The 13,527-nt window shown below is 40.0% G+C and overlaps 1 long non-coding RNA gene across 1 annotated transcript; it reads right to left on the minus strand.

The window, feature by feature from the left end:
* Nucleotides 1-6,545: 6,545 nt before the first annotated feature.
* LOC107833718 (uncharacterized) lies at nucleotides 6,546-7,991 on the minus strand. Its single transcript, XR_001659478.1, has 2 exons — nucleotides 7,508-7,991; nucleotides 6,546-7,396 (listed from the first exon to the last, which is right to left on the minus strand). It is a non-coding gene; the product is annotated as an uncharacterized LOC107833718 (long non-coding RNA).
* Between the last annotated feature and the right edge of the window lie 5,536 nt (nucleotides 7,992-13,527).

Consider the following 13,527-nt stretch of genomic DNA (forward strand, 5'->3'; position numbering starts at 1 on the left):
TAAGGCCATGACCTTTAACATTTTGTTTCTTGTAAAATATAATGTGCAAACATGTAAAGATATTAGACATAACAAATTATTCCAAAGATAAATTTTGTCCGTTGTGAGAGAAAATTTGTCTCCGACCTGTTCCACACCATTCGACACCACGTCATTTCCATACATTATGATTTTAGCAGCATCACACACCAGTAATACAAACTGAACAATAAAAAGTCACAAATATCCATCCTTGTGATGCCTTATAGTACATGGATTGAATTTTCTTTGTCTTATTTTTCCAATTAAGTAAGCTGTTTGACATATTATGTTTTGTCATAAAAGAATCAAAAGAACAACCTTAAAATAAAATAAATTAACTCAAGCTGTTAACTCAAAATTCTAAAATACAAATTTATAACATAATCTAATAGTTTTTGTTTATTAAAATCTTGCTACTCATTTATATTTTTTGGGGTTCCTTATCTTTTTAGACCTTTGTTTTTTTCACAACTAGACATATTAGCAAACTGCCAAATTAATCTTTTATATAAATATGAGAAAATCCACCTGACCGGCAGTGTGCAGCAAAAAGGTGAGGGAGGATCAGAGCAGCACTGGGATATCCAGTAACGTAAAAATACACCTGAAATGACTCATAAAAAGGACTAACTTTAGTAGTTTTGAAACCATAACTTTTACTGTTAACTGGGCCGTAGTGAAGTCTCATTACTGCCGCCCAGGCATGTGTGCTTTCACAGCCTCCCTCATCCTCCTCTCAATCTTTTCAGAGTCCTAATAGGAGCATTAACACCTGTAACTGGGAGTCCATTCATTTTTTGGATTGAATTTTCTGTCCGACTTGTCTGGCACCACTCTTTTCAGCACAAATCACACCGTCTGGCATCTTTATCGCATAATGTGACAGGAATTGCTATCAAAAACGAGTTTTTTATATCTTGTGACTTTTTTTTGTTTTTTTTTTAATTCCCAGCATGCGATGAAACCTTCGTCCTTGACAGATTAAAGGCATAAGTACTGGGATATTAAGGGAACAATACAACAAGGCTGACTGGGAAAAATTCTTTAAGCCTCAAAACAATGAATAAGAATGAGGTCACTGCAGCATAAATGACTGATGGAAACCTTGTTTACTTGCATAAATTTAAAATAAGTCTTAGACAAGAGTATTGCTGGGATGTGAGTGGAGAAGAGCTACAGCGTTCTGTTGGAAAGACTGACCTATATAACAAGAGGGATGAGTGAGGGGATTTGAGGAGGAAGTCTGGAAGTCCTAAGTGACTCCTAGGATGTCAAGAAGCAGTATATTATTATTATTATTATGCTGTTTTGGTGTTCTGTATTTTTGTGGTAGGAGCCTTTTAAACTGTCATTTCATGTCACCCACAGTTGTCCAATGGGACAAAATGAGCCAGTGAGTGAACAGTTGCCGTCTAATCTCCTACTTACAAGAAAATCCAACACATCCACCCCTGGAATGAGACCTACATCAAATTCATGAAGTCAGAGAGAAGGGCTGAACTTCCTGCAAAACCTGTATATGTTAAAAAAAAAAAAAAAAAAAAAAGTCTGAACACCTGAGTGATCAAGCAAACATAATCATTCAGTCACGGCGCGCAAGTATGCAGTTGGGGGGCTTGTTGGGTGAGGCGAGTTGTGACAGTTTTGTCGGTTCTTGAAAAATGTGTCAGATCTTCACGTCATTATTTATTGAATGCTGGCCACGTTAATAGAGAAAGCATGCAGTGACACTGCAGTGCAGAAACCTTGGAAGAGGTCAGAGCGTCTACCAATAAATCAAAGCAGCTGAAAAGCTGGAATTGTGAGAAAACAAGGGGACAGCTGCTGATTTATGGAGTTGAGGGCCACAGGTTAGAGTTGTTTGGTGCCTTTATCTTCTCTCTCTCTCTCTTTCTCTCCTTTCTGTATAACTTCTTAGGGGAGAGATGAACTCCAAAGCCATTAGAGGGAAGGACAACTGCACTCCTTGGAATAATCATCTGATTTGTTGCTGTACTCAGAACTACAGGCACACACACCAATAAAAGAAGCTGGGAGCCGAGCCGGAGATGGGCTCAGAGAGCACACGGGATTAGATGTGTCACCTGGTCACACCGATACGGCTGCAGGATCGATCGTGGGCCGCCTTCCCTTTCCTGCCCACGCCGTTTACATTATTAAATCCTAATTGAAACCTGATCACCAGAGGACTCGCACAGGCACGCACATACCGATGGAGATGAGTTGTGCACGGATGCACAAACACACTGCCTCAGCGGTGACAATAGAAAAGAACAGATGATGAGAGCTGATGTCCGTCTAAGTTACGGAGCAAATCGATCAGTGGTGGGGGGGAGGGGGTTGCTGCACCATCAGAAAGGAGCTGAAGGGGTAAAATAGTGTCACAGTGATCACAAGTTGCATCTTCTGCTCATCAGCAGCAAGGCAGAGGAAAAAAAGCAACACAGACACACACACACACACACACACACACACACACCACGTGTGTACAGTCTGTTTTTGTGAAGATGGATGCAGACAGTTACAGACAGCACATGGAGTACGCAGATGAGATGGTGTGTGTGTGTGTGTGTGCGTGTGTTTATTGGAAGTTGACTCACCCAGGACTGGAAGCTGCACCGTGCTGCTTGTTCATCTATAAGGCTGAAGATGCTCTGATCACTTGTGGCCGTTCGGGCTGCCTGTGCAGGATGCCGGAGCTGCTCCAGTCTCTCCAAGCTCACAGCCTCCTCCTCCTCCTCTTCCTTTTCCTCTTCCTCCTCCTCCTCCTCCTCCTCCTCCTCCAGCAGCAGCAGGAGCCAGTAGCTGGACTGGAGCGTATTCACTCGCCTTCCCCCGCTTTCTCTCTCGGCTCTCCCCCGCTTCGCTGGTTAATTGTCTGCCGTCTCAAGCAGAGATCCGCGGCTCTCCTCTGTTGCCTGTGAGGTCAGCAGGAACTCCTCTCACGGCTTCGAGGTGCGGAGAAGCGGACAGGGCTGCCACCGGCAGCGGCGGGCAGAGAGGGCTGATGCCGCTCGGGTTTTCGGGCTGCTTGCGTGCGTGAGTGTGCGTGAGTGTGCGGCTGTCCTGTGTGTGTGAGAGAGAGAGAGGGGGATACGGAGCGTGTGATGCTTTGTGTTTGAAAGAGGAGCCGGCTGTTGTTCATTGGGGCTCATCTGCGCTGTTGCCTCTCTCTCCTTGTTTCTCTCTCTCTCTCTGGATCTCATTCTCGAAATGCTTTATGCTGCATTCGCTTCCTGTGGGATAAATGCGAAATGTGTGGCATATGTTAAAAAAAAAAAAAAGAAAAATTCAGACAGCTTCAGTTTTCCAGTGGGTGGATGTACTCAGAGTTCTGTTCTGGAAGAGAAAATAGCAGAGACTGGGTAGATGTGCCGTCATCTGGGACCAAGAGGAACAAGTAAATAAAAACAGCTGAAAACAAGTGAATCAAAACAAACATCAGCAGAAGATGTAGCACCTTTAACTCCCCACCAAAATGATAAAGTAACACCTTTAGAAAGACATGGAAAGACTCAATTTTAAGATGCGACTGTAACAGTAAAAGTAAATTATCTCATCAGTTTAAAAAGTTCATCTTAGATGGATTTAGTAAAATTTTATGTCACTTTTTCAAGCTTTTATTTATGTTAGTTTTGTGGATTATAGCTTCCAGATGATGACAAAATAACTTTTTCTTTTTATTTTTTATTTTTTCTTTTTATTTTTTTTTATTATCATTTAAGGTAAGTAAAAATGGATTTATAATACAGCAATGTTACATCATGGGTATTATGTGTCCTAAGCAATCATGGAGAGCTCAGCTGATTTGGGCAGATGAAAGTAAATTGTGCATTTTATACTGTTTACTGAACTCACTTAACCTCTGGCACAGCATTGCTCAGCTGACAAAAACGTATAACAACAGAACCTGTCTGCAAACAAGAGCTATCACTTCAACATTAACTGTGCAAGTTGGTTAAAATGTATTCTTCTTAGCCAGAAATTGTACTCAAGTAAAAGTAGCTTTACTGAAAAATTATACTTAAATGGAAGCAAAAATAAGTAAAGGGCAAAACAAAGAAGAAAAACTACATATCTAACAAAAAAGATTACTCAAGTAAGTTTAAGTGAGTGAATGTGACAAGTTACTATCCACCTCTTGACTCTAAAATGAAGATTGGAAACACCGGGGCCAGCAACCACCCAGCCTGATAGCCTCAATGAAACGTTTGCATGGATGCAGTAATTTATCTTTACACCAGAAAAAAAAATCTCTAAGATAAAATGGAACGTTGATGCTTCAGCCAAAACTTGTCTTCATAGGCAATGATAGTTTCCCATAATACACTGAAGCAAAAGGTATAGAGATTTTTCTTTAGTGACTCCAAAACTCTGAAAGTCTTTTTCCTGTGTACTTTTTCCAGTACCATAAGTTAAAAACCTGTTATATTAAATCTGCTTTTGTGTAACATGTCTTGTGTTAATGTTGATTTTGAGGCAGTTTATGATCTTTATATCTTCAAAGGTGTTGTATATAAAAATAATGACTTGCTTTCTTCCTGCATGCCCAAGTATATAGTGCATGTAATGTAGGACTTGGACGTACATTTTTAGTGTTCATTTTAAATATTGGTCCTATCTAATACTAGTTTCCAATAAACTAACTTTTTAGTTTCAATTAGCTGTAAACCAGAATGGTTATAATAAAGTGAAATAAATGTCTGAAATACATCACTCGTTCTAAAAGATGCCTCATAGGCTTACTGGTACATCTAAATGAAATGTGGCCATTTCTGAAATAGAAATATTTGTGTATTAACAGCATAATATAAACAAGCTTTTGTTAGAAGTATTCCTTTAAAAGCTACAGATCTCAGCTGCGTACTAAAATCCTTCAAGATGCAGAATTTGTGGGTGACAGCGGGAAGCCCAAAGTGCATATTGTCTAGCTAAAGTATTCATGTCCCTTGAACTTTTTCATGTTTTACTGCAAAACAACCACAAACCTCAACATGTTTTATTGCAATTTTATGATAGATCAACAAAAAGTGGCTCATAACTGTGACGGGGAAGAAAAATTATCCATTTGGACGTGGTTTTTCATAACGTGTATGAATAAAAATCAGAAGAAAAAATATAGATACCCCTTAATAAAATCAAATGCTCTGGTCTTTAAACTTACCCGAAATTCTTCATCTCCTAAAATGATTCAGTGCACTGAGCAGTAGATCTCATTTTTGTGGCCCTTTTAAAATATTATAGGATTTTATTGTTTTTCCAAGGCTGGAGGAAATCCAACCAAGTAACAAAACCACATCTGTTCCCATTTTTGCAGTTTCTGCCTCAAAGTGGTGTATTTTTTTTATTTTATTTTAAAATACAAAACATCATAAGCTAGGATATTATTAAAAATAATGCAAATATACTGAAAGTTAAATGGCTTTTTTTCCCCTTAAACCTAACATATTTACATTTTGAATAATCCTTTACCTTGTCTAACATTTTATTTTTGATGGGAACGGATGTATAATGAGAAATATGATACATGGTACTTTTTGACATATGGTTCTGTCATGAATTGCAACTGTGTTTGAGAACATTGAACTTATGGGATGCCAATGTTCCAGCTATTGGGACTAATCTGCAGTTGTCCTGAAAAAGAAACCAGTGATCAGTCAGCATGTGGATATTAATGAGACTAATCAGATGTGCATCGCTACTTTGCTATTTGATTTCAAATGTGTAAAAGCTACCAGTTAAACTCATTGAGCTTTCAAAGTGCGGCAAGATGGAGCATGTTTTAGCCTGAGGCCTGCAGACCTTTCTGTGTGGAGGTCCAGTGCTCTCTTTGCCTCTGTGTCGGGTTGCTGTGTCCTATTTTTCTGGACACTTCAGCTTCCTCCCACAGCCTACAACAAACAAGTCAAGTTAACTCGTGTTTCTGAAATGAGTAATTTTATTCGGTTTGACCTGGCTGTCGGCAAACAACCAGCACTGGTACTTTTACAGTGCTTTGCAAAACTTTTCAAACTCTTAAAAAGTTATTTAATTGTAAAGTGGAAGGAAAGTGAAAGAAAAAAAGTTGTCTAAACATTTCTCACTGCATTTTCAGCTGTCACTTTTGCGGGTTCTCTTTACCAGCATTCAACACTTAGACACTAAATGTTAGACACTAACCCAGTCAGATTACATTTCAGTTAATGTAAGAGCCCAGATTCAATATTCTGCTTTACATCATCCATCATCAGGTTTTATGCATAAATTCCTACAGGTGAGCAAACTGATGATGAAACATTATTCCATTCTCCTGGCTGGCTTATAAAAATCCCCTGCTTCAGCATCCGGGGTCTAGATGAAACCACGATCTCTGCAGCCAACATCCAACCTATTACAGCAACCGAACAACATCTGCTGCACCCTTGTACCACAATGAAGCTGCGGGGAGAGGGGTATGGTGTGCCAGGTGGCTGCAGATATAATACAGCATTAAGGTTGGAACTGGATCCCTTTCCATGGATAGTGCAGGATAAGTTTTTTTTTTTTTTTTTTTTTAAATCTCAGGAGGGCTAGAGCCAAAACATGATGACATGAAGCTTTACAGGCAACTGTGCAACACTGTGCAACCTTTTACAACATTGTGCAACCCACGTTTCTGAACATCTGAGTTAATCTTCAAATCTGTTGAGGATTTTTGCAAAAATCCCAATACAAAATAAAATATTTGTGTAAAATAAGCAATGCTGAATGAACAAAGAAAAAAAATGTGTATTTTGAGGATTTTAATCATGCTAGGTACATTCCATCTCATTCCTGACTAAAATATTTACTCTTTAATGGGCCCAGATGGTGACAAGCATGTCAGGTAGATTTGCATTACTGCCCCAGTCATCCACGCAGATTTTTCACACCGTGAGCTTTTTTTTCAAAGAGCGTGGAATGGAGGCAGCGCAGCAGTGTCACATCCTGTTAAAAATTGGAAAGCTGTGCCATGTTTCATCCCATCTGCAGTCTGAGCCGCGGTCCTCAGCAGACACAACGGGGATCTCCTGAGCCGGATTCGTACGAGCTGCAGTCTCTCTGCATGATACAGTGTTTCCTTTTTCTTTTTTTTTTCTTTTTTACTGTAAAGTGAATAATAAAGAGGAGTGTCATCATTCCTGCTGGTGGCTGCACTTTTAAGACCGAGCCACAGTTCTGCAGCAGGGCTGTAGTATGTTGACCTTCATGACTGTAATTTCCACAGGAGGTTGAGGGGCTTTGTTGTGAAGTCGAGGATCTGTTTCCATCACCACGGCACACTAATAATCACCGCCTCATCAGCTGTGGTCAGGCCAAATCCTCTCGGAGTTCCAGGAGCTTTCCAGTCCGAATGTTTTTCATACTTCCTGCCGCACTGACGTAAATATGTTATACATAAAACATGAAGCCACCATACCTGCAGGCGCTGAAGGAACAGCAGACCACAGACTTTACGCTCATTTGTCAAACTGAAAGGTCTGCTTACCCTCAGTCGCGGTCCTGGGATCCAAACTGTGTTACTCCCACTGAAACATGTACAACATTTGTTCATCATTATGCAGTAAATGCAACTCTAAAACTGAGCTTTGAAGTACAGTGATTTGGTGATATAGTTATCTCTTGTCAGCATTTCATCACATAATCATAAACTTCTGTGTTTTCAGCTGGGATTGTGTTGTCATAAACACAGTTGTAAAATGAAAAGAATACACAGATTAAGTGGGTGGGATTGGGTTTTTTTTTTTTGTTTTCTTTTACAATTAAAAACATGAAACTTTGTGTGTTTATGTTTACTGTTAATTTCTGAATTTCACATCAACCCCTTACCTTTCATGATGACACAGATGTATAACAAAATGCTATTTTTCAGTTTTTCTGATGTCAGTTTAATCCTCTTTTACTATACAGCTTTAGAAAACAAGATTTTTTAATATAAAGTTGTTGCATTTTGAAAAATAAAGAGAGCATCCTTTTCCATAATATTCCTTCAGATATCTCTGATAACATCAATATCAACTAAACAAACAGCAGTGCATTGTCAGATATATGAGCTGCCTCATCTACAGTCAAAAATACATCTTCATCCAGATGTTTTAGTACATCTACAGGTTAATGTTTAAGCTAACAAGGGTATTTGTGTTAGCCTTTCACACACGTCTTGTACTCCTTAATAATCGTTGAGTCAGTAAAGGTTTTTTTTTATTATTATTATTTATTTTTTGGCCCCAAATCCAAACATCCCTAAAGGCCAGTTCATTTGCATGCTGCCGAACCGTCAAGGACTCTGTCATGATACCCCATGATTAATGGAGAAAGAAAAAAAAAATAAAAATAGCCCCCCTTGATGATATACTTTATTGAAGCATATTTGATTTTAATTTCAACTTTCCTTCTATTAAAAGTGCTCAGACAGCATGATGCTGCCACCACTCTGTTTTGCTTGTGAGTAATGCTCATCAGTCTGGGAATATAGAAAATATACATAGATTGTTTCTGCAGAACACGACCAGCACCTAGCAGAAATCCCTGCAGCGCTGCCATTTCCAATTTCCCCTTTGTACCTGCTCTGTAAACTATCTCTAAAAGAAAGGAATGGGCAAATGTCAGGAAAATCCTATCAGGACGCCAAAGCTTCATTTCACCTTAATCAGATTTACTGTAGTTGTCTGCATGTGTGACAATAAGAAAGTTGGATGATGAAGTGACTATAAAAGTTCCACATTTAGTAATCTAGATTATAGTTCTTTTTTTATTATTATTTTTCTTTGTTGTCCAACTAAACAATTATGGTCTCAAGTTTTTTTTACATCAGAAAATTTACTGGAGTTTGGGTAATTTTGATGCCCTCTGTGCTCGTGACAATAAACTAGACCTTTCTCATTAATATGCAAAATTTTTTAATGTGTATTCAAAAATTTTACCTGATGGTGGAATAAACGTCCCAAAAGAATCTGTTTAGTTCCCATAGTTTGCACTTTTTGAACCGCTTTAATTACTTTCAACACTTTTTTGCCTGATTGTTTACCAATTTCTCACTTTTTTTTGTGTCTCCCTAAAATTTCAGCAGTTGAGGGTTTCCTTCTACCCACTACCTGATTCGAATACAGAAAAAGTCCAAACAAACAAAAACACCGCCTATGAAAATCCAACACACACACACACAAACAGGTGGGTAACAAGCTGGATAAACTCGACTGCAGAAAACAAACAACCACGATCCAAGAAACTGGCAGCTGACAAGGGAGAAGGCTGGGATACAGAGAGACAAACAAGACGCATGTGAACACAAACATTCAAAGAGATGAGAGTAAAAAGCAGGAGCAAAGGAGCTAGAAACAAACTTTGAACATGGAAAGGGGGAGAATTAAAACAGGCAGCAACTGAATAATCAATCAAGTCTCAATAAACCCAATGCAGATCAGACGCCACTTCAGTCTCAATGCAATACCAAACGAAGAAAAGCTGAAAGTGAAGCACAACATTTATGGTGCACAGCACCAACAGCTCCAATAAAGAGTGGCTGTATCACAAAGGAAATGGGAGAGACGAAGTGTTTGGCTCCGGATGCACACTGCCAGGCAGTATGTTACAGAAAGTGTCATGCTGAGCCCATCTGGCCACTAGTTGCTATTGGATTGGGTAGGCAGTCAGCAAAACACCAGTCGCTGAAGAAGCCTTGGATTTAATGTGAAAAACTTGCATTAGCATTAGCTCCTGCCTCTGTTGGCTGCCTGCTTTAGACAGCCTGAAGGCACATAAGGCTGTAGCATTCAGGGCCTTCAGAAATCTGACTGCTTGCTTCCCTTTGCACACCGCTTCATGTTTTTAATCTTACGCAGAAAGATCTTGATTACATTAGATTAGCTGAAATAATACGCAACTCCAAAATCAATGCTCCTTATGAGCCTGAAGCTTTTATGAAGAAGCTTTTTAATAAGATTCGTGCCTGTTCACGTGATATAGTGCCCTTTAATGTAATTTTCTATTTTTGATAGTTAAGGACATAAAGTTATTTATTTATTTATTTATTTATTTTACTTATTTTTGAAAATAACGCCTCATGCTTAAAATGCAACAAATATGCAAAATAAGCAGAAAAACATATGAAACTATTAAGGCTTTGTTGAATTTTAGAGCTTCACCATAAAGGCCTTTGTTTTTCTTTTTGCTGCACATTTTCCTCGTCCTTTTCTTAGCACAAGATTTTTGAAAGCACTTGTGAACAACAGCAGGTGCTAACCAGAGCGCTCTGAACCGTGTTGTTTCCACAGTCTAGGGTGCAAAGGCCCGGTGACCTCTGTGTGAAAGCTTAGACCATCTAGGAGGAGATGATCCCTGACCTACGTGATTCTAAAAGACATTTGGTGGGCAGAGAGGGATCTCTCATTGGTCGCTGGAGATTTGACCAATGAGAGCTTTCTATCTCAGCAGGAAAGTCTTGATCCTGGTAGAGAGGAAATGGTGGGATGTATGACGTGACATATGATCACGCTTCCTAGCCTAAAGTCTTCTGGACCAACTTGAGAGGTGAAAGCGAGGTTTGACACCAACATTCAAAACACATGCAAGCATCCATCTGGAAAGTAATAGTAGCAGGAATCACTCTTTCAACATCAACGAAACATGATCTCTGACGACAAAGGTCTCCCTTTAAAGAAATATTAACTTTTCACATTTGATTTAACAAAAGTCACCAGGTTCATCCAAATTCAAAGTTATCATTCTGGACATGTGTGACAAAAACAGGATTGATCCGTTTGATTTTTGCTGAAATTAAGGAAATTTGTGGCAGTGTCATTTCTACAGTAACTTAATTGTTACGCTTTGACTGAAAGTTGACTGAAATATTCTCCACACAGCCATAAAAAGAGACGTTTCCTTAAACAAAGCCAGGGAGAATCATGTAGAGTGAGAATAGCATGGGTCCAAGTACAGAGCCTTGATGCACCCTAAAAGAGAGGAGGATCTCTGAAGCACGGCAGCAAAAAACCTCTAATACCAACAAAAAATGTCCATGCGGAACATCAGTGTTCTGGTCCAGGTGATGCATGTTCACAAATTTCTCATCACATTTCAAATTATGACGGGATGACAGAAATGTTTTACATAGCAAGGCGAGGCAGGGTGAATAATATGACGGAGCTTCACCGTTTCTGTGTGCGTCGAGAGTGTGTGTGTGTGGGCTGGACGGTCCCACAGCCGTAGGCTTGGACAGCAGCAGGTGACTCACCGTGCCTCAGCTGCAAGCAGGAAGAAAATCAAAGCGATACACTGAACACACAGGACTAAATTAGGGGCGGTTCAGAGGAAAGGAGAGGAGTTTTGAGGAGAGGAGTCGGCAAAGGATGGCGCAAATGGGGGATAAGGGAGGGATACAGGAAGTGTGTAAGTACCGGAGAGGCCAAAAGACAAGGATAAGCAGCCCCACGGAGGATGCTGAAGGAAGAATCACATAAGAAGAGAATAGACACCTCCGGGGAGACTCTGGAGACTAAAGACAAACAAAGAAATTCCTCCAGGTTGTGGGCAGGAGAGCATATTTGCCTGGGTAAACACTGAGACAACTGTTAGGCTCTGTGTGGATGTGTGCGTGACTACACAGTTTCTTTTCTTGTAACAGTTTACATAAACAGGAACTGGGGACTGCAGTAGCCATGGGCCTCGAGTATCTTTAGACTTCACACATTATGCCACACAGCCTGGAAAATAAATAACAAAAAAATGTTAAATATCACTGCAGCCAGAAGCTGAAAGGTGTGCGGCTTAATGGTTTTCTCAGAGAATGATTGGTATTTAAATGAAAGACCTCTCCCTTCACTGATGCCTGGGCGGGGAAACTTCCTCGTAAAGCCCCCTGCGGAGACCTTGACCTTCAGAAGAGCTGAGCTTTAATGACCGACTGTCTGACGGGAGGGAGATCGTCGAAAACAAGTTAGCCAGTGTAAAAAAGAATTTGCTAAACACTTTCAAAAATAGCTGCACAAAGAACAGTTACATACTAAATGTGTACATATTTATTTGCTTAAAATGAGAAAGTAATGAAATGAGCTTAAAGATAAGAAGCATACAACTTGTTTCAAAATTTGCACAAGTGCTTGAGATTTTATTTTGAATAATTTTTAACTAGCTCCCTGCTCACCGAGATGCCATCAAAAATTTCACTCCACGTTGCATTTTCCTGTCTTCCTGTGCGAAAAAAAACAAAAAAAAAAACTCTCACTTGCAGCACAACCTGAAAAAAAAAAAAAAAAAAACTCTCACTTGCAGCACAACCTGGGAATTTCTTCAATTGACTCGGATTGTCTCCAGTAGATTTTTCACCAAGCCGATCGACGAACAGAAGGAGAAGTACATTTTATGGACTGTAATAGAATTGTAGTCTGCCTGTAGTTTAAACAATTGTAGCAGAGGAAGTGTACAAAACTGTTCAGTCCATGTTGGTCACTCTTCTAAATACTGAATTAGCATTAGTAGCTGCCCTCATCGACTCAGTTCTTCCCTCTTCGCAGTGGAAGATGGTTTACAGCTCAGGCAACTTCCTGTAATTAGGGGCGGTTCAGAGGAAATCAAAGTGGCATCAAAGTGTTGCATTACATACATCTCGGGCAAACATTACCAATTTGGTAAAATGTAAAACTTCAGCATGGTCCTCCAGGAAGCAATCATTTCTCAATAGCTGAGAGTCCAAACCCTCTGTTTGAAGCAAATAGTGTAGGACCAGGGGCTGGTTTTCATCTGGCTACCTTTTCCTTACCAATTTTTTAAGACAGTGATCCACAATGGTGGGACAGTGGAAAGAGGGAGAAGCAAATTCAATTTCTGATGAAAATTTTAAGAAGCACACATACTTCCACGGGATAAGGGTTTAAAAATAAACATCCATTTTATGCTGAAAATATTTTTTTCAAGCATTTTTACTCTGAATTTGTATTCGCAAAGTTGCTCAGGCGTGAGATGTTGGCGTGTGGTCTTTGTTCTTATTTAGCATACTGATGATTACAAATGACACCTTCTTCTTGAGATTAGTCATCCATCTCCTTGTCAAGGTACTGAAAAGCATTCTGGAAACAAAACAAAAAAAAAAGATCTCCACGGATGACGTCCAACCTCTACTACAGCAATAAATACAAATACAGTGACACAAAACTCTGCACCCCGAGTGTTTCTGGGTCAGCGCGAGTCCTGCCGTGACGTGAAGCCGGCTCTCTACTTGACACGCAGTCCCTGGCTTTTCGTGTCGAGGGTCAGTGCCTTCTGAAAGGGATGTGGAATATCTCTGCACACATCACTGCGTCGCATGAATAACCCTCGCAGCTTCATGCCAGCGTCAGGCACTGATGAGACGTTTCAGCACCCAGGGAGAGCGAGCAGGAGACGGATGTGACAGATCTCTCATTAAACACGCAGACATACAAATATTAAATTTAATATCCTTCTGCACAGGCGCAAAAGTCTGTGCAGCAAACGTAGCGACTAAGGGCCCAGCATGACAGATGCAGAGCCACG

This window comes from Poecilia formosa, unplaced genomic scaffold, assembly GCF_000485575.1.
Source record: "Poecilia formosa unplaced genomic scaffold, Poecilia_formosa-5.1.2 Scaffold432, whole genome shotgun sequence".
Classification (NCBI taxonomy): domain Eukaryota; kingdom Metazoa; phylum Chordata; class Actinopteri; order Cyprinodontiformes; family Poeciliidae; genus Poecilia; species Poecilia formosa.